General features: G+C 35.9%; 1 long non-coding RNA gene and 1 other non-coding gene across 2 annotated transcripts; both read left to right on the top strand.

The window, feature by feature from the left end:
• The first annotated feature begins 1,783 nt into the window (after positions 1-1,783).
• On the top strand, positions 1,784-1,886 carry LOC145769774 (U6 spliceosomal RNA). Its single transcript, XR_014289087.1, has one exon. It is a non-coding gene; the product is annotated as a U6 spliceosomal RNA (small nuclear RNA).
• Positions 1,887-11,162: 9,276 nt separating this feature from the next.
• On the top strand, positions 11,163-14,730 carry LOC145769573 (uncharacterized). The gene is made up of 4 exons (XR_014289019.1): positions 11,163-11,251; positions 11,733-11,812; positions 13,141-13,230; positions 14,351-14,730. It is a non-coding gene; the product is annotated as an uncharacterized LOC145769573 (long non-coding RNA).
• Positions 14,731-19,621: the final 4,891 nt, after the last annotated feature.

Raw genomic sequence — 19,621 nt, 5'->3', positions numbered from 1 at the left:
ATAGAGATAAATTATCGTCTTTTTGTTGCATTGTGGTAGTTTGTTTCCCTGGTCACATTGTGATCTTGCATGAATGCATGGCTATTATTAGTGTCAAAGCAGCCATTGCTAAACAGCCGGTTCCGTCACTATCGAAATTTCTGACTTCCGCCTGTCGCATCATGAGACTTTCTTTTTTGTTGTAGTCTTGGATCAAGGCCAAGACTCTTGGTGTTGGTAGAGAGAAAAGCGGCGATTGCGACAGTTTTTCTGATTATGTTAATTCGCTCACAGATGTATTCTGTTTAATTCGCTCACAGTGCGTCTGGCAAAGTGTTATCTTGATGTGGGTTGTATTCAAATAAATAATTGAGACAAACATTTTTTATATCTTTTTTGTAATACATGTAGCCTACTGTATATAAAATCTCCGTTTCGTTTGTCACTTTAAAAATAAATAAAACTCTTGTTTTGACTACTTTATATTTGATGTTTTGATTTATAATCTTAATTATTTTATAGGCTACTGCAGCCCTCGAACAAACTCAGATTCTGAATGCGGCCCTCGAGATAAAAAGTTTGCCCACCCCTGGTTTAGAGAGTAATAACTATATTTGATTTATATCTCTAAAAAATATTTATTACACAAGCCCAGGCAATTTTTACTTCATGACGCTTTCTGCATTGTTCGATTCTTATAGCATTGACATTTTATATTTCTTTCAAGCACACAATGAAGCCAAATTGTTGCGATCTCGAAATGAAAGAAGATAAAAGAACACTCTGTAAAAATAAAAAAAACTTTGTTCTAAAAGTGTTTTAACGTAAAACTAAATGTTAGCGAGCTGTCCAAACAAGCGATTGAAAGTGCTGTTGCCTACTGAAAATTAGGCCAGCCACCAGCGAATGGCATGCCTGCTATTCAAACAAGTTATTGAATGTTGGTCTCGATCCACTAGTTTTGTTTCAAGCAGTCCTACTATAAGTACACAACAAAAGCATACCTTCAAAGTAAGCAAAAAAATTAGAAATTTCGATACCAGCTACTAATTTTTTTACTTTTTTGTCTGTCCAGGTAACCATCGTCTGTCACAGGTAATTTCATGGCTATAATCGTTATATAACAAAAATACGTGTCCACTAGACTCGATTTGAACAATAACCATTAATAGTTTGCGTTGGTAATGCAAAACAGAGGGTATGAATCAAGCAATGACATTGCTCTTCATGATGAGCCAACGCATCAAGAGTGTTCCCCTCAAGACCATTAGCACTATTGATAACCCGCCAAAGTCGATCAACATAGCAACTGTCTTTTTGTCTTGTTTTATTTATTTATTTTTTACTCATATAAATTGTTAAAAGAAAAATTTCGCTAACCTTTTATAACGAGGCGAGCGGTTTCATTAGAATATTCATCGCCAAGCAAGAGTGGTGTTGTCACTTCGCTTCACAAAAGATATCTTGCAATTAACAATTTCAGTAAACAAGGAAATGTTTGACACATCGCAATATAGGCAACAATAGTGACCGGCAAACATATCAGCGAAAAATAGGCTCCAATAACAAGGAGAAAGAAACCAGGCACCATGAAACAAACGCTTGTGGAAACTACCGAAAAATTGTAATTCTATCGTAATTCATGAACAGTCTTTCCCCTAAAAAAGCAATGAGTTGGTTTTTCATCCTTTTTGTGAGAGTCTATAAAACCGTCTTTCTTTTATTATAGACAACTGTCACTTGCGATGCTTATCAGCGCGGCAAGAATTTGTTGATTAACAACATTTTGCAGTACTTGCTTCGGCAGTACATGCTTCGGCAATACTAAAATTGGAACGATCCAGAGAAGATTAGCATGGTCCCTGCGCAAGGATGACACGTAAAATCGTGAAGCGTTCCATATTTCTTAAAAAAAAAAAAAAACATTTTGCAGAACTAAGCTAAATATTTTCATAATTTCACAATCAGAAAAAGTTTTTAAATTTATATATAATATTTTGCCAATTTATTATAAATTGAGTTGGCACACCGATCTATTTTGCCAACAAAAACTTGCATAAAGAGAACACTGCTCGTGAAACACAATAACGATGAAACGCACACTAGTGTTTACATGACATTTGCAAACTTAAAATAAGCAACCCTATGCTCACAGACATTTTCGAAATTCGAAAACAGACATTTTAATCAACCTCTGGGACAGTGTGGCTGGACATCGCATTGGAATAACTTTAAGCAACCCCCACCTAGAACTATAATCTGATTGGTCGATCGTTGGAATCGTATGCAAAGCGAAAATATGCTTCCCGGAAAGTATTTTTTGCCTTCGTGCTCTTTAACTCCTCATGAAAAGTATTTTTGGTTATACTTGTACCCTGATACCTTCTGCGGGCCGCAGCGATACAGCGTGGCGAGCCGCATGCGGCCCGCGGGCCGCCAGTTGGTGACCCCTGGCCTACCATAACTAGAATGCTAAATAAGTGTTTGGCTTAAATTTATTTAAACCAGTGGTTCCCAACCGGGGGTCCGCGAAGCGATTTTAGGGGGTCCGTGAAAGTTTTCGAGTTTGCAGCATGATTGATAAATTAGGAAATTTAAAATTACAAAATTGGTTGGTTGTGCTTTATTTGTGTATTACCGTGATTTTTAAACTATAGCCTACTTCCCAACGAACTGGTACGATGTCCTTTAAAGCAGTGATTCTCAACGTGGTCTAGCTGGACCACTGGTGGTCCACCTGGAATTTCTGTTGGTCCACAGAGAATTCTATAAATCCTTGATCGTTCTTCATTAACTTCTTCAAAACTTATTTTACTGGTTGAAGAGTATCCTATTGAACTGTTCATTTGTTCAAGGCATAAGTGAAGTGCTGGCAGGCCTAATCAATACATCATAACATGTTGCTGTAATTATTGTTGTGTTGTCGGTGCACGAAGATTGCGCTTCTTCATGGTAACCTACCAAGTTTCTTTAGGGAGAGTAGAGCTATTCGCTGTTTCACTGAATGTTAATTAAATCATTTTATGAACGTCACATGGTATATCTTTTTAAACGCTAAATTAAGTAGCCTACTGTATTCTGCAGTGCTTTCAGATTAACAAAATGTCAGAAGCTCTTGTTGCTAAGAAGGCAAAACTGACAACTGAGACATTACCATTTTATTGAAACAATATGTGCATGATGTTTTGTTAGAATGAAATTTGAAATTAAAATTATGTGTATTCAAGTAATTAAGGTTGAGTGTCAACTAAGAGAGTTTGCTTAATTAGTTAATTACGTTTTATTTTATTTGAACACGCTTAATTTTACATAATTTTTACATATAATTTTATTAAGGACTAAGATTGAACACACCCTTGAGTTTTCTGACCTATGTGCAATAACAGTTTCGACTAGTGGCATTCAAATAGCGTCAACATAGCAAAGTGGTCCATCGGATATATTTTTATTAAATATGGTCCATGAGTTAAAAAAGGTTGAGAATCACTGCTTTAAAGGTTTGGTTTCTTAATTAAAAAAATATCATATAAATGAATTATTTTTTTTATAAGGTTATGTTCAACTTAATTCTTTTGAGGCAGCAGTCTATTGATCAATGCTTAACTTAGAAATGCAAATGTTAGTCAGCAGTCTATCACTACTCATAGTTTTGCAATGACAAAGATTATAACGAATTAATATTGGTTAGAAATGAAAAAAGGGAGAAATTCTTTGTAACGGTCGCAAAATTCTATTGATTTTAGATCAAATTTATAGAAAAACATCAAATCAACATATAGATTACTGATTTTTGATGCTGCGTGCATTGGCGTAGCCAGGGGGAGGGGGGGGAGAAAGGGGCCATGCCCCCCAAATTTTCAAACTTTGGATTCCGAAGTTGAGCCCTTCGTTGAAAATATAATAAAATTTATATCGTTTTCTAAGACATCTGGCTATACCCTCCAGGACTTTTTTTAGACACACAGAAAGACACCAATAAATTTTGCAAATCGTAAATCGCGTAAAGTTTACGTGATCTACGCTTCTTTTAACATCTGTGGAAGCAATTTCAGGATCGCTTACTGTAACGTACGAACACGCACACAGAGTGACGGAAATTGTATTCAACTGTCGACGAGACGACAGCGACGACGACGAACAAGCAGAAGGTGAAGCGAAGAAGAAGGTTTCTGTGACAGCACAGCAACAACACCGATTAACACACAAAACTTACGAATTAGGCCTAACGCGGAATTACAGATGACAAATTATAATGGATTCTTACCGACTATTTTGTGGAGCACGGAACAGCACAGGGAGAAACCCAACAATTGAAATTCTACCGTTGTAGATCGAAACTGAACATATCAAAAGTAAAATAGTAGGCTATTAAATTCACATAGGTGAGCTCATACTTGATCCAATGTTGTCATTACATCATCGGCACTACAATTATTACGTCATCGGCACTAAAATCACATAGCCTATCAGCAAAGGTTGCAGTAGGATATTAAGCTTACCGTGAAGTGTGATGATTACTGATTAGGCCACATAGGCCAACGACAGATGAATTTGCTGCACAGACTTAAACAATACAGTACGTTAACGCAGTAACACTTATTTTGATTCAACTAAAAAACAGCAGCACCGTTAATAGCTCGAATTAACTACCAGTCGCTAACTAGTTGCTGTGAAGTTAAGTAGTTTGCTAACTAACTAATTTGCTGTAAAGTAAAGTAAATGCTAAACTGATCTTTTTCTTTACATGCACTCAGTGCTTCCACTTTTACAAAGCTAGATTACCATTACTTGTATTACCACATTTGTCCTTAGATTACCACATTTTTTACTGTGATTTTCTTCCCGATTTTAACCATATTTCGACTTTTACATTAACAAAATGGCTATTTTTACCCATTTGTTGCCACGGTTACAATCAGGTGTTGCCAGAGTTAGGATTAAAGTTAGGAAGGGTTAAGGTAAGAGTTAGACTTAGGAATAAGGTTAGGGTTTTAATCTTTACCCAGAACTAAAAAAAAATCCAAAATGCAAGTTTTTGTTTTCAACAGCTTTAAACTTTTCTCAAATTACGAAAGAATTCCTTATCTGGCAACAGTGGCGTAGTTGGAGAATCTGCCGCCCGGGGCGGATTCAGATTTTGCCGCCCCTTCAAGAAAAAGCATGTGAAAATGAAACGCGTTTTTTTTATCAGATTATAATCAAAAATCGTAGTCTGAAAGTGCCACCCCCAGACGTGCCGCCTGGGGTGGTCCGGCTCCCTAGCTACGCCACTATCTGGCAATGCTATTATTTGGCTATATTTACACTATATAGTGTAAAATAAGGTCTAAAACAACTACTCGGTTTATTAACAGTTATTAAAACGTCCAAAATAAGTAAGCAAAGTACTGTAGCCTACTTGACACCGCAGCTAGAATCTGAAAGACATCTTGACTATGAATATGATCACATGGTCACCCTATGTTCAAAGTCAAAAGTCAGGACGCATTCCAAAATCAAACCAAAAACAGTGGAACATGCTAGTCACATGCTATTATAAGTATTTTTTTGCATATCTGTAGTATTTTACGACAAATGTTCAATATTTATAATTTCCACATTTTGGCAACATTTCCACACAAAATTTTCATATTACCACTAAATTACCACAAATTTTTCATTACCACATTTTTACCACAAGCATGATAAAAAATTCCACAATGTGGTAATTACTACAAAAGTAGAAGCGCTGCATGCACTGGACAAAACTCAAAGAACAACGAAACGTAGCAACGAACTCAAATGCAATTATGACGTAACAAGCACACTTCGAGGTAAGACAGCAGGGGTTGCCATTTAAGGAATCCAAATTTAGCTGGTAACACGTAGAAAGGGATGCTGACAAATACGACGTAACACTTACTCTGTTGGGTTTTTGTGTAGCTGAGTTTTTGTGTAGCTGAGTTTTTGGTGTTCTCTAATTTTAGCCGCAGTTTTTGCCCGTTTGTGTGTAAGAGCCACCTTTAATAAGTTAATAGCTGTTTATCTGCTAATAAATTTTATACAAATATTACCCTTAAAGTGTTTCCAGAAAGCGTTATAATCCATTATTTGAGTGTAATTTTGCATAAATTTTCCGGGGGAGCATGCCCCTGGACCCCCTAGAATACGCGTGCCTTCGGCACGCTTTAACCCCCCACCAGGATACGCCACTGCACATCAGGTGGCGATGTGTTAGATCAAACACTTTGTCGTTCTCTTCAATTCATTAAACATGTGGCCCCCCCTGCCTTAAATTTTAAGGCACATGGGTGGGAAAGGCTGTTCAATGCAAACAGTGTTGGGCGCGATAACTCATTTTTCAGTTAAGCGATAACGATAAACGAAAAATGCCTAAAGCGATAAACAATAAATCAAAAAAAAGTTAAGCGATAACGATAAAATTATCGCCGATAATGTCCGATAACGATAATTTTTTTTTTCTTGATTAGCGCTGCCCCATCCCATGCAGCACGAACTGTTTTCATCAACATGACGAAAAATCGAACATAATATACTAAAGGGACAAAACTTTTTGTAAGTTATGCATGAATAGAATCTCAACAGCGCAGCGGCAGTGCGTATCGAATCTTCAACCTCTTGATCTAGAATCAAACCACTGAAGTAACCGCTGTGCTTATAATTATACGTTCTGATACCAGTTGGATGCTTTTATCAATTGAGTTACATTGCTGCTTACGTGCAGTAGGCAAAATAATTAAATCAAATGAAAATACCATAAAAAATTCCAAATTTGTATTTTGCTTTCTGCTTAAAGGGCTGTTTACAGCAAAGTCAGCAATAATGAAAAAATTCCAAAAAACGCAAAATGCTTGAAAATTTATCAGTAATCTTAAGCGTTATTGGTACGGTAGTAAAAATGTGCATACTGTGAAATACATCAAGCTTGTCAAATTAGTCGTGTTTGTTTTAGAGCAATAACATAATTATTGTAACTTACTGTTAATTTCAGATAATTTTTTTGTTTTCTTTGTGAACACTATCATTAAAGCAATGGCAGAACGCTGAGTTGTTGAGATAAGAATTACAATATAGGCACTGTATTAGTGGGAATAAAAATATTTGATTGAGGTAGGCTATGTCGCATAGGTAAATGAGAAAGGTTATAGGTCTACTGTATTTAGCATAATTTTACCACGCAACTCGACGCGCCTATTGTCATGCAAAAACTACTACAAGATGCAAAAAATGTGATGTCGGTCTGCATGTCAAATGCTTCAAGCAATATCATATTCCGCAATGACTTGTTTCAGTGATGTTGTGTTACTTTGAATTGTTGCATGCATTTCATTGCATTGCAATTTGCAACTCTAAAAATTATTGTGTTGTCAGGGCCGTCGCTGCAGGGGGGCGTTCCCCCTCCCCTGACAACGATCTGTGTACACACACTTCAGGCACTGAAGAAGAACTGGTTTCAATTTTAATTTCATTAACTAGGTGGCTAGTAAAAATATTACTTTTCATGGTCTTTCCACTTGTGTGTTGATCCGAAATAAAATTTATCGGCGATTATCGGCGATAATCAAATATTGCCTTTGGCGATAACGATAAACGATAACTAAAAAAATATTTGAGCGATAACGATAACCGATAAAAATTTATCGCCGATAATTATCGCCGGTAAATTATCGCCGATAATGCCCATCACTGAATGCATGTCACATCACACGCAGACATTTAGAATGTCAAAAGAGTCACAAAAATTTATGTCGTTCTTTATTGCCATATTTGCAAAAATTTTGATTTACTATACATGTAGATTGCATGATAGAATTAAGCTAAGGGACCTTATCACGGAAAACGGCGATTGCTACGGTACCAACTTATGTTCGTGTCAGTGGCGCCGCCAGACCTTCAACATTGGGGGGGCAAAATATTGACAGTGCAAGACAGTAGCATAGTCAAAAATTTTGAAAGGGGGGATGTTGACAGCCGGCGGGCGAAGCCCGATGGCGTGTTCGCTGAAGGCGACACTTAGCGGCGGGGGGTCTGGGGGGCCTCCCCCAGAAAATTTTGAAAAATCACTTTCAGTTTGGTGCATTCTGAGAGCATTTTCAACAAAATTGTGGGTATGAATATTTCTGTAAAATGGTGCTGTCCGGTGGCATAGCAAAAGGATAAGATCATGTTTTCTTCGGCATTTTTCGAAAATAAAGCTAAGTCTCTATGTTTTCTTGTTGCTAATTCCAGACTGAGATATTTGAATGTTTGGTACTGGCAAAACTCGCTCTTTTAATGCAGTTTCGTTTAAAATTAGGCAAACTTTGCTTTAGAGACATAGGTTGATTGCTTTTTTTTGCGAGATTAATACAGTTTTATTAGGTCAATTTTCTCCTTGGTTGATTCAAAAAACGATCTTATTCCGTTAAGTCACTAACTTTTATGCTCTGAAGTCAACCCAAAGTTTAGAAAATGTAACGTCATAGAGGTCATACATCTTGATGAGTGTCAAACAAAAAGCTTTGAGACAATGAAGTTACTTTAGGCTATTTCTGATATATTCAAGTTTTGTATAACGAATAGCTGTTCAGATGTTAATCTAGATCGAACAGGCGATCTCAGCAGTTGCAGATGGCTTGCATCCTTGCACAGTTTGACGAGAAACTACATCATAGGCTACAACTTTTCTTGTAAACAATGTATTAACATCCGTAAATTCAATTTGAAAGGTTGAAACCCCCGAACCCCCTTCCCTTGGCTACGCCACTGGTGCAAGACAGTGGTATATTATTTAATTTCTCTTGTTTTCTACCAGGGCTGGAAAAAATTTTTAACTTTCCGGGAATCTGTTTTTTAGAGAAAAAATTTCCCGCGGCTTACAATCACGATAATGAGAACCTTATATTTTACTAATCTCCGGAGCTGACGTAAACCTTAAAAGTCATGTCGACATATTCTTGATGCCCCCCTTATTGAAAATTGTTCTTTGTAATACCGCTTTGAAGGAGGATTACGACTATGAACAAAAGAATAAATTTTAAACTTCATTTTGAATTGAAAAGACATGACGTAATGTCTTCCAACCTTAGTTATATGTTTTTTCATTACGTAACGTCTTGTAGAAATAAATTGAAAATCAGTATGATCACTCAAAATGAAAGCAATGGGACTACGAATCCTCACTAAACCAATCAATCAATGGTCTTGTTGCACTGAAGATGACAACCTTATATTTCACTGATCCCCGGAGCTGACGTAAACCAGGCATAGATCTGTTGACTGAATGCAAACCCTTTGAAGGTTGGGGGGGGGGGAGCTGTCAATTCAACTTTTTTGTATCAACAGTTGTATCTCTAAAACTACTGAGGCTGCGACTACGAGATTTCTTGACTTTTCCTAACTTTTATTCACCTCTATTGAGCTGAAATTTTGAGCGAATAAAGGGTATAAATTGAAAGATATAAGTCATTTCTCAGCACATCCTTTGAAATATTTCATATTCTATTGTGAAACATTTTCCCACCAGCTGGATGAAAGTAGCCTAATTAATTTGGCCCATGTCTCGTTAATCCTAACTGTTTCACAGCGTGAAGGGCATTGGCTGTATGTAAAACAATGTAAAAAAAATTAATCACAACATTACTATGCACGTTCTTCATTACTCTACCAAAAAATAATGTGTAAACTCACGCTACAAATTACACTCATAAGTGACTTCAACATTTCAACGTATATGAGCAGTTCTAAAATTCACATAGTTTTAATTTTCGGATATGCTCAGCGTGAATAATTTTACAAAGTGAATCCCAAATTTTAAAACCATGCCAAAATAACAGAGATATCACTCCTAAAGCATAAGAAGAATTGACAGCCCCCCCCCAAACTGAGCAAGACTCCAGGAGCCCAACCTTCTAAGGGTTAAAAGTCATGTCGACTTATTCTTGATGCCCCCCTTATCGAAAATTGTTCTTTGTAGTACCGCTTCGAAGGTGGATTACGACTATGAACAAAAGAATAAATTTTAAACTTCATATTTGTATTGAAAATACATGACGTAATGTCTTCCAACCTTATCACATTTTTTTCATTACGTAATATTTACCACCTCCAAACCACTTTTGACGATCGAATTTGTTAATTTATTATTCGGTAAAATGTTTAGAAGATGTCACGTCATTACGCTGATTTGAGATATAATTTCATTCATGACGTCGTATGGATGAAAAACTTTTACAAGTTTTATACTCTGCTGAGATTAAAGAAGAAACATAAATGATAAATATTGGAGAAATTGAGTCTCCTTTACAACTTAAGAATCGGACAACTCAAAACTGCTGAAACAAAACGTTTTGTTTAAGTGAAAGAATCACTGCAAGCAACCAATGCCAAAATGCGCGCGGAAGAAGTCATGGGAGTGTGAGGGATCAAAATTTTAACAGGTTGTTATTTTTCTACATCAATGTGACGTTAGTTAAAACTTTAAAAAGTCTATATCTTTGCTTCTGTAGAAAATCTTTTATTCTACTGTACAATTCAGTCATCAAGGTTTTCCATACTTTTTTTAAAGAGAGAGCTTTTACCCCCCCCCCCCCCCCCTTGCAACTTGAGTTGACTTACTTGAGGTTGGGATCCAAATATTAAAAAAAAAATATTAATATGTATTAATAAAAAAAAAAAATTAAAAAGATGATGCCCAAAACATTGGGGGGGCAGCTGCCCCGCCTGCCCCCCCCCTGCCGGCGCCACTGGTTCGTGTATTTTTGCAGCTCTGTTATTGAGAGAAAGTTGTTAAAGTGTTACTTGTTCAGTCGATAAGTTGTTGTTCAGCCAGAAGAGCTGAAAAGTGGAAGCTTGAACGAGCCCTCTCGGAGCCCTCTACATCAATCTTTTTCATATTTTGGGGATCTGAGCTCCCTCGAGCCCCCCGCCCCCAGGAATGCAACCCTGCTCACAACTCCATTAAAACTAATGACTAATGCTGTAATATGTAGTGACAATTTTTGTAAGTTGAACGCTTGAATTCAATTGCGGTGTGATAATTCAAAAGAAATTTTTATAAATTACACAGCCTACATTGTTACATCAGTCTGAGCTTACTGTATTTTTAAAGTAGGGAAATACCCTAAGGAAGGATGATAGCTTTGCATATGGTGTGATGGACCAAAAATAAATAGAAAAAAGTCGCCAGAGCGTTCTCATTGGTCCACTGTCCTCCGCGAACTGTGGTTACTTTAATTTGTCAACACAGTGAGAACAAAAAACATTTTTGGAGAACCTTCGAAGCATTCAGAAGGTAAAGTAACCTATACTTAGTGCGATTTTAGGTTGATCAAACTATTTTTTTAGTTGTAGAGACTACTAAATACAGAAACAGTTTTTTTTATTCAAGGAACAATACTAACGAAGTTACTCGGTCTATTACTGTGGTCAATTTTTACTTGTTAGATAAACTTTTGCTTCTTTTTTTTCGATTTTCTTACAAGTATGGTTTTATTGTCAAGCTTGAATTTACAACTGACGTCAACTAAGACTTTATACAAGCAATTTTTATAGTCTAGTTATCCCTGTGGAAACTTGGTTTTGGTTTGGTTTTGAATCTTTACTCTCGGAGTGACAAAGCCTTGATAAGCTTACGATTTTTACTCGGCTATTGTGCAAAAACGTAGCTTATTTGTAGGACTGTACTTTAAAAAAAAAACAAGTAGCCTAAGTGCAAATTATGCTGGTTGTAGAATCCGACTGAACTTTCAATATTGCTAGTTTTTTGTTTTCAGTTGAAAAGTAAAACTATGGATCCTCAAACAAAAGCGGACAACGATAACCACGCTGATCAGTGCAACCCAAACAATGACAAGTCAGTTTTCAAAACTAGTGATATAGTGTTTGTAACAATTATCGAAGGTTAACCGTTAGAAAACAATAATTTAAGACAAAAGTCTGTTTCTCTGCAAAGGAACTGTGTGACCATGTAAAGGTCGAATGAAGCAATTACTCAATTGTAATGAGTTTACTTCGATGGTTGCAGTATTTCGTCTCTGTAAGGAACTGGTTAAGCTGACATTTATTTTGACACAAAAAAGGTTGTCAGCTCGACTTCCAACAGATACACATAGATATATTTAACTAAAGCTCCATTTAATAAGTATTATCTCACCGCTTTGGCAGTTTGAGCATTTTGGCAAGATGGCAAGTACCCAAATGTTATTCCTTGCGTACCACAAATGGAAAAGTCACCAATCACACAGTCACAGACTAATGTGCTTACTGCACTGAGGAGACCTTAAGGCAGAAACAGTGGCGTCCTGTCTCCAGTAATCTCTTTTTATATATCTTAAATTTGAAGAACTATATCTTAAAAAATACTACTGTTCTTATTTGCGAACTGCGTTATTATTTTCAGCTCAGTGTGGCAAATAATAATTTTTTCCATAGTGCTTTGATGTATTTTTGAACTTATTTATTGCATCGGTGGCTGACTTGAAGTAACCTAATTTGTTGATGTAAATTTACGGTAGGCTAATTTGCTACGCGCTATGAAAGGAGCAGCATTCATGAAAGCACACTTAAATCTCTGCTGCAAGTAAACTTAGACTGCGGCTATCGTGAGATGCACAGAGTAATCTCTGAAAGCAAGGAATGGCTGAAAATATTGTTTCTGGTAATACATACGGTATTAAATGACTTGACAGATGTGCTGACGTTTAAACCGTAAAAAGTCGTTTTTAATTTTGCTTATTTTTTAGTGCAATCGGATAGTCATCCTGGGTGTACTAACGAGGAGTAAATTTAGCACTAAAATTGTTGATCCACTGTTTCTTATAGGCCTACATTGCTCAATATTAAAAAGATTTTGTAAAATATTTGTAACTAAATGAAACACTGTAATGTTTTGATTTTTGTAAAACTAAAAATGTGCCTGAAAAAAGTAATAGTAAGACGAAGCAGCATGTTAATTGTTTATAAAACAAATTATAATTAAATTTAAAATTGAATTTAGACAGAAATGCAAGTAACCCAATCTTCATGACCATGCATTTAAGTGCCTTGCCAAAATGCTCTTGAGAGGTATCAAAAAAGGTTTATGCGGCCAAAACTACATGCTCTACCATAATTAAGTTTCTATCTCTGAACATAGTTGTACTAACCATTGGAAACAAAATATTGGCAAGATTTTCTCTCCAGATACGACGGACATTCATCGGGGTACGGAGGAGATGGTTCCCAAGCTGACAGGGATAACCACTCTGATCAGCTAAATCCAAATAACGAGAGGTTAGTTGGGTGATTCGATTTATACCAGAATTTGTATGATGAAATTATGGATGGATGGTCATTTATTTCTGTTTGGATGTGAAACAAAACCTACAGAAAAAAAGTTACATACATAGTGTGCGTCCAAAATGAGAGTGCGAAAGACCGTAGCCCTATGAAGGCGTAGGTGGTCGTCGAGTCTACAATCTCTCATTCAAACAGATATAGCCTACGAAAGCATCATCATCATCATCATCATCCGTTCAGTCGTTTACGACTCTCGGTCACTCTATACGTCATCTTTCTCCACATCTCTCGATCCCACGCAGCCTCCTTCAATTCATGCACTCCCATGCCACTGTCATTTACAATCGTGTCAAGCCATCTTGTTTTCGGGCGCCCCCTTCCTCTTCCTCCGCTCACCAAACCAAGCATGACGTCTTTTTCCATTGATTTGCTTCTCATTATGTGGCCAAAATATGAAAGTTTCTGCCTGACGATTCTAGCTTCTAGGGATATGTCCGGTTTAATTTGTTCAAGAATTTTCTCGTTTGTTATTTTGGCTGTCCAAGGAACACGCAGTAACCTTCTCCAACACCACAATTCAAATGCGTCAATCTTTCTTCTGTCTGTTTTGTTCATTGTCCATGTTTCGCATCAAGTGTTGCGTTTATAAAATGGAAAATAACACAATGAAGAAGAAAAAAGAAAGGAGAAAAGAAAAAAAATGAATACGTACGCAAGAAATGCAAAAAAAGAAATAACGAAAAATAATATAATGAAATTGGAGATAGCCTAAAATCTGATTGTGGTTGTCGCTTCTACAGCCAAAGTGTTTTTTGCAGGTTTTGCTGAACAGTTTATAGTCTTTTTACATGTGTTTTTTTATATTTGGTGGTAAATTGTCCCATCCTTGATCTGCATACATTTAAGCTTTTTTGAAATATATAATTGGGTATTTGCTTGTTGAGTGTAAAGCGATTTGGAACTTGACCGTTGGGTGTTATACGAATGTATGCTTGATACAAAATATATAACATAAAGACTCAAACGTTTTCGACACGTACGTGTGTCCTCATCAGAAATTAAATCTGCAATATACATAAAATAACTGTAACGACACAGTGCAAATCTTTTACAGATATCAAGGAAAAAACTGATGACCGCAACAAAAGACTTCATTAATGTATTTGCATGTTTTATGTGATGATTTCTAACATTGAAAGATGAAAAATAACTTTTCATTATAATTTTTTTCTTACACTACTTGAAATTCACAATTAACGGATTTTGATTTTTGTTTAAATGCCAGATTTGTAATTTATAAAAACTATTTTATTTAGCCTGGGAAAATTTGTGGGTTCAATGTTAAAATTACATCGTTTTTACGGCGTAAATTGAGCGTGCAACATGGTACTTTTTCGTATTGCTAATAGTTTTTCCTATTGAAAAGTGATGTTTACTAAGAAAGCGATCATGACAATTAGACCTTGCACAATATACTTGATACAGTAAGAAAGACTATTTGCTTGGTTGCAATGTTAAATCTAGAACTATTTTCATAGAAAAAGTATATTGAGTTAAGGTGAGGACCGAGGACGAAATTAATTAGACAGTGACATTCATGTATAGCCACAGAAGGGTGTTGGGGTACACAATCTCTTTGTGAAGTCATGTAACTTAACGATAATAAAAACTAACGAACAAAAATGCCAATAGCATATGGCGGATGGAAAGATGGCAGGCGAAGGAATTCAGTTTGTTTTCATTGTGTTTTAACAAAAGCGTTAAACATGTCAAGATAGTTTTTTTTAATTTATTCCAGAGTCAGATGAAAGAAAGTTGTCTTAACATGAGGTTGACATTTTGCCCTATCATTTGGACATATGAGCTTTCAGAAAGTGAATACTGTACTGAAAAGTTTGGGTGCTCATCAGGATTATTATCTTCAGTATATCGTCTGTCCCGTTAGCTAAGTGGTTACGGCGCCTAACTAAAGATCAAGCCGCGTGGGTCGACTCACCAGAGGTGTGCGCTTGAGCAGCGCATTCAGAACTGCTCTCCATTCAGCGGTACCAAGTGGATAGAATAATTCTCCGGCAACAACAAGCAGAAATTTCACTCTGTCAAATATCGGTGACCAGACCTGCGCCAGTGGTTCAGAGCTTCTGCATTAGTATGCGAAACTACCAGGATTAAGCTTTCCCAGTCCGAGGATAAAGATCTAATCCAGCGGTTCTCAACCAGTGGGCCATGGCTCACTGGTGGGCCATAAAAGCATTTTAAGGTGGGCCACAGACATATATAAAAAATTGAAAGATTTATTGAAACATTTTGTTTCATTTTTATCACTACAGTCAATTTTACACTAGTGTGTTTCTTCAGTTACAATGAATGATGCTGCTGTTTTTAGCTACAAAGTGGCAATCATCATTCTAATTATTGCAACGTACAGTTTTACATCAACTCAGTTTTTACAACACTTTGTGATGTAATAGACTAGTTTGTGGTTACAATTAAGCTATCTTTATAAGCGGTCGCCTTGTTGAACTGCTGCAGATCCGCTTTTTAGTACATGCAGCATTTTCTTTTGTAAATTATTTTGGGGAGGGATTGACAATACATGAAGCTTTAAGTTTGATGAAAATTACATTCAGTATGTACATCAGTTAGTTATCATTCATTGAGGCCATTAAAACTGAAACTTCACCTGAAAAAAGTTCATCCAAATTACAAGGATAAAGATGTGATCTTTTTTTTAACGAAAAGAAGATAATGTGAAGCGTCAGCGCCTGGATTCAACAAGGGGATTCCTGCAACTGTCCAAAGGCAATGTTCTGCTGCTTTTTGTTTATAAACCTTTTTGTATTTTTTTTTCTTACATAAAAATTGAATGGGCCACAGAACTTTTGTGCAAACAAAAATGGGCCACGAAAGAAAAAAGGTTGAGAACCACTGATCTAATCAATCTTTCCTAGCAGTATTCTGATAAATACAAAAGTGAAAGTTGAAACATACGAGTTTTTTATTACTTTACTGACGTTTTACGAATCATCAGAGTGAATAACAAACAAAATACAATTTTATAAGTTATTTTATAGCCTATAGCCTACTCGGTGCCGGATTTACCACTATAGATCTGAAAGGCTGAAGCTTAGGGCCTCAAAATTTAAGATGTACCACGTGTACTTAAAAACATTTAAACATAGGCTATAGATTTGTAGAAACGTTCATCTGAAATAAACATGAAATTTTCTAGAAACCAGTGTCAACAACGAAGGTATTCATAAACAGGTCGTAGTACAAATTAAATTGCTGGTGTGTTTATTTTTTACGAAAGGAAATATAACAATTTCAAAGTTATATTTTTAATCAGCTATTGATTTTGCACACCTTTGGTCTACTGGTTGTGGACAAATTTGCGCCATTATTATAATTTTGAATTCTTCCGAGTTTTGAAAAGGACGTCTTTCCTGAGCAGCTGGTGACCATTCAGTCAAGAAATAATCCAATAATTGATTCTACATTTGGGAAGGCTATCTGCACTGTTTTGCGTATATATAATTTGATAGAGGAAAACAATAAGCCTATCGAAGAGCACGTTTGTCTCATAGGCGACAGCGACCTATATATATAATTTGATCAAATATAGTTATTACTATCTGAAGCCTTTACAAATTGTTTCACCTAACGGATCATCAGAAGGTCTGAAAAAACATGCAACCAGTAAAGAATCGATAATTCTGAAAAGATATTAAATATTACAACTGTAATTTAATCTGCCAAAAAAAACCTCTAAACCTGTACTTCCTGAGAAGATATTAAATATTACAACTGTAATTTAATCTGCAAAAAAAAACTCTAAACCTGAATTCCTGAAAAGATATTAAATATTACAACCGTAATCCAATCTGCAGAAAAAAACTTCAGAATTACTAAGGACAACCTCCATCCGCCACGACAAAGTTTCAATCAATTTGTCCCAATGGAAACCAAGCAACATGATGGCAACATCTATGACATCACAAAGAAGCAAAATGCTGGTGTGATGATCGGCGCAACCTGTAGTAATCTGAACAAAATGAATAAAAATTGTTTTTAAACCTGTAATTTGATACCGTATATATAATTTGATAGAGGAAAACAATAAGCCTATCGAAGAGCACGTTTGTCTCATAGGCGACTGACTTTCATCAAATTGTCACATCAAGAAAGGCGATGCTTTGGTAGCTTTTGACTTTAGTAAATTGGATGGAGTCTGATATACGGTAGCCTTGTGCTTAATTGATGATAAAATTAACCTACTGCATGTTTTTTTAGTATAACGAAAGTTTCATCTAAGTTAGATATCGAAGCGAAAATATACGGATGATAAAAAGTATTGAGAACTAATTTTTCGATGTGTTTCAAGCTATTTTGTGTCAGACAAGTGATGGCCATCAAGAGTTGCCTTGTCGAACTGTGCAAGTGACTGTTGCAGTGGTTAGTGGAACAACTATGAGTGACGGTGCAAGCGATTAACGGGTTAAAAAAGTATCACAATAGTTCCGAATTCCGACCATGACTACATGGAGATGCGGCCTGATTTGTCACGTTTTGCAAATTTTGATTACTGCTCTTGTCTGACTGAAGTTTTCTAAGGTTTTTTTACTTTCTGGTGACTCGATGATATAAATAAATATAAAAGCTTTTTGTTGCGTTGGGGAAACAGTAGAAAAAGAGAAAAGGTGATTAAAAAACATCCAATCAGACTGTTCACGAGTGGTTTAACAGTTTGACTAAAATTTTATGAACCAAATTGTCTGTGTTTTTCAACGCTTAATGATGTTAAAATCCAATTTGTCACCTGGAGAAGACAACAAAGAAAACGTTAAAATATTATTCTTAGAAGATTTCATTCAAACAGTTACCAAAAGTTGGCAAAATCTGGAAAATTCTGCAGAAAGTGACAAATTAGGCCGTATGTCTGGGTAGCCATATTCTGACCAAGGAAACATTCCAAAAGAATCAGAGAAGATACGCAGTGTTAAAGTAGATACGCACTTGGTGATTGACCATGGCCTACACATCAAGTTCAAAACAAGTTTGTGTGTAAGGCGTTACATTTTTGTTTGAAAATTTTGCATTTTAGCGTTTAAGCTTACGTTAATTAAGGAAGCTGGATACAGTTGAAATGGAATGAGATTTTGGAGTTTGACACATGACATACCTCATGTCTGTTTAGTTTTACGCATTTGAAATCGGTAAGAAAGTTCAGGTTATTTCTGCGTATTAGCCTATTTTGCAACATCACCTTTTTCATCTCTTTATTGCTGTTTCGAGTGTGGGGAAGTCCCCAGCAGCAGAGCAATAGGTTGCAGGGGTTCTCGGTTTTATTTGTTATTGAAAAGTTTATATTTTAAAATAACCCAATGCAGGGGTTAACAGTTTTTATTTAATTTGTAAATCTTTATTAGCCCCTGAATAACAGCAGATACGCTGCTGGCGTAACAAAGCTTCGATGGCACAGAGGTAACGCAATGAGTCTCAAGGAATTGTTTTTATTTGTGAGTTCGAATTGCAGAATTTAGAACATCAATTTTTGAACTAGCGTTTTTTAGAATGAATAGATTTTTGAATTTGAAAAGTAAGAATTATCGTAATTATTATACTAGCCTATATCTGTGTGAAACTTGTTTGTGCGGAGGTATATAAAGCACTTTCAAAATAAAAGAAAAGACAAGCAATTACGTAATTTAAATTTGGCGAATTACAACAATATGTTTGCGATTGAAGAATAGCAAAAGTGAAATCATGTTAAGATCTCGTCATGGAGGTGAATTGCGGAGATATTAAATGGTTGTTATTTCACAGCACCAACTTAAAACTGAAGCTATTTCTTTAAAAGTTATTGTTGATGAAATCACACGAATTTACGTCATAATGCAACGTATTGCTAATACAACGGAGAAAATTGAGCCATCAATCGCTATAGAACAGGATCACTGGTGAAAGGCTGCGGTTGGGTCATTGCGTAGAAAACGATACATCAACCACTTTTGTTCAAAACTTCCTAAGAAATGCAAATATTATGGGAGAATTAGGCTACATTCTGTAGAAAGTTAAAAACAATGGAAATTCATCATGGGTCCCTACAAGATAAACCTTTTTTTTTTATTTTGTTTTGCAGTTTTTGCAGAAGAAAAAAATGACTGATAGATGAAAAAGATGAAACCACTGCAGTGCATAAGACCAATGAACTAGGTAGTCGTGTTTCTGAACAGATGGAATTCAACTTGTTTGTTTCTGCAAGACTTTATTTAAACTTGTTTTCAACTTGCAGTTGGTCGGTCGTGCGATTGAAACTTATTACTTTGACAAAGGGTATGATGTGGTTGCTATTTTTGAATAAAATTTAAATTAATCAAATCAT

The sequence above is a fragment of the Aplidium turbinatum genome, chromosome 4 (genome assembly GCF_918807975.1).
Source record: "Aplidium turbinatum chromosome 4, kaAplTurb1.1, whole genome shotgun sequence".
In the NCBI taxonomy this organism is placed as follows: domain Eukaryota; kingdom Metazoa; phylum Chordata; class Ascidiacea; order Aplousobranchia; family Polyclinidae; genus Aplidium; species Aplidium turbinatum.
The sequence above is the reverse complement of the archived record's forward strand: the minus strand, read 5'-3'. Positions and strand labels throughout refer to the sequence as shown.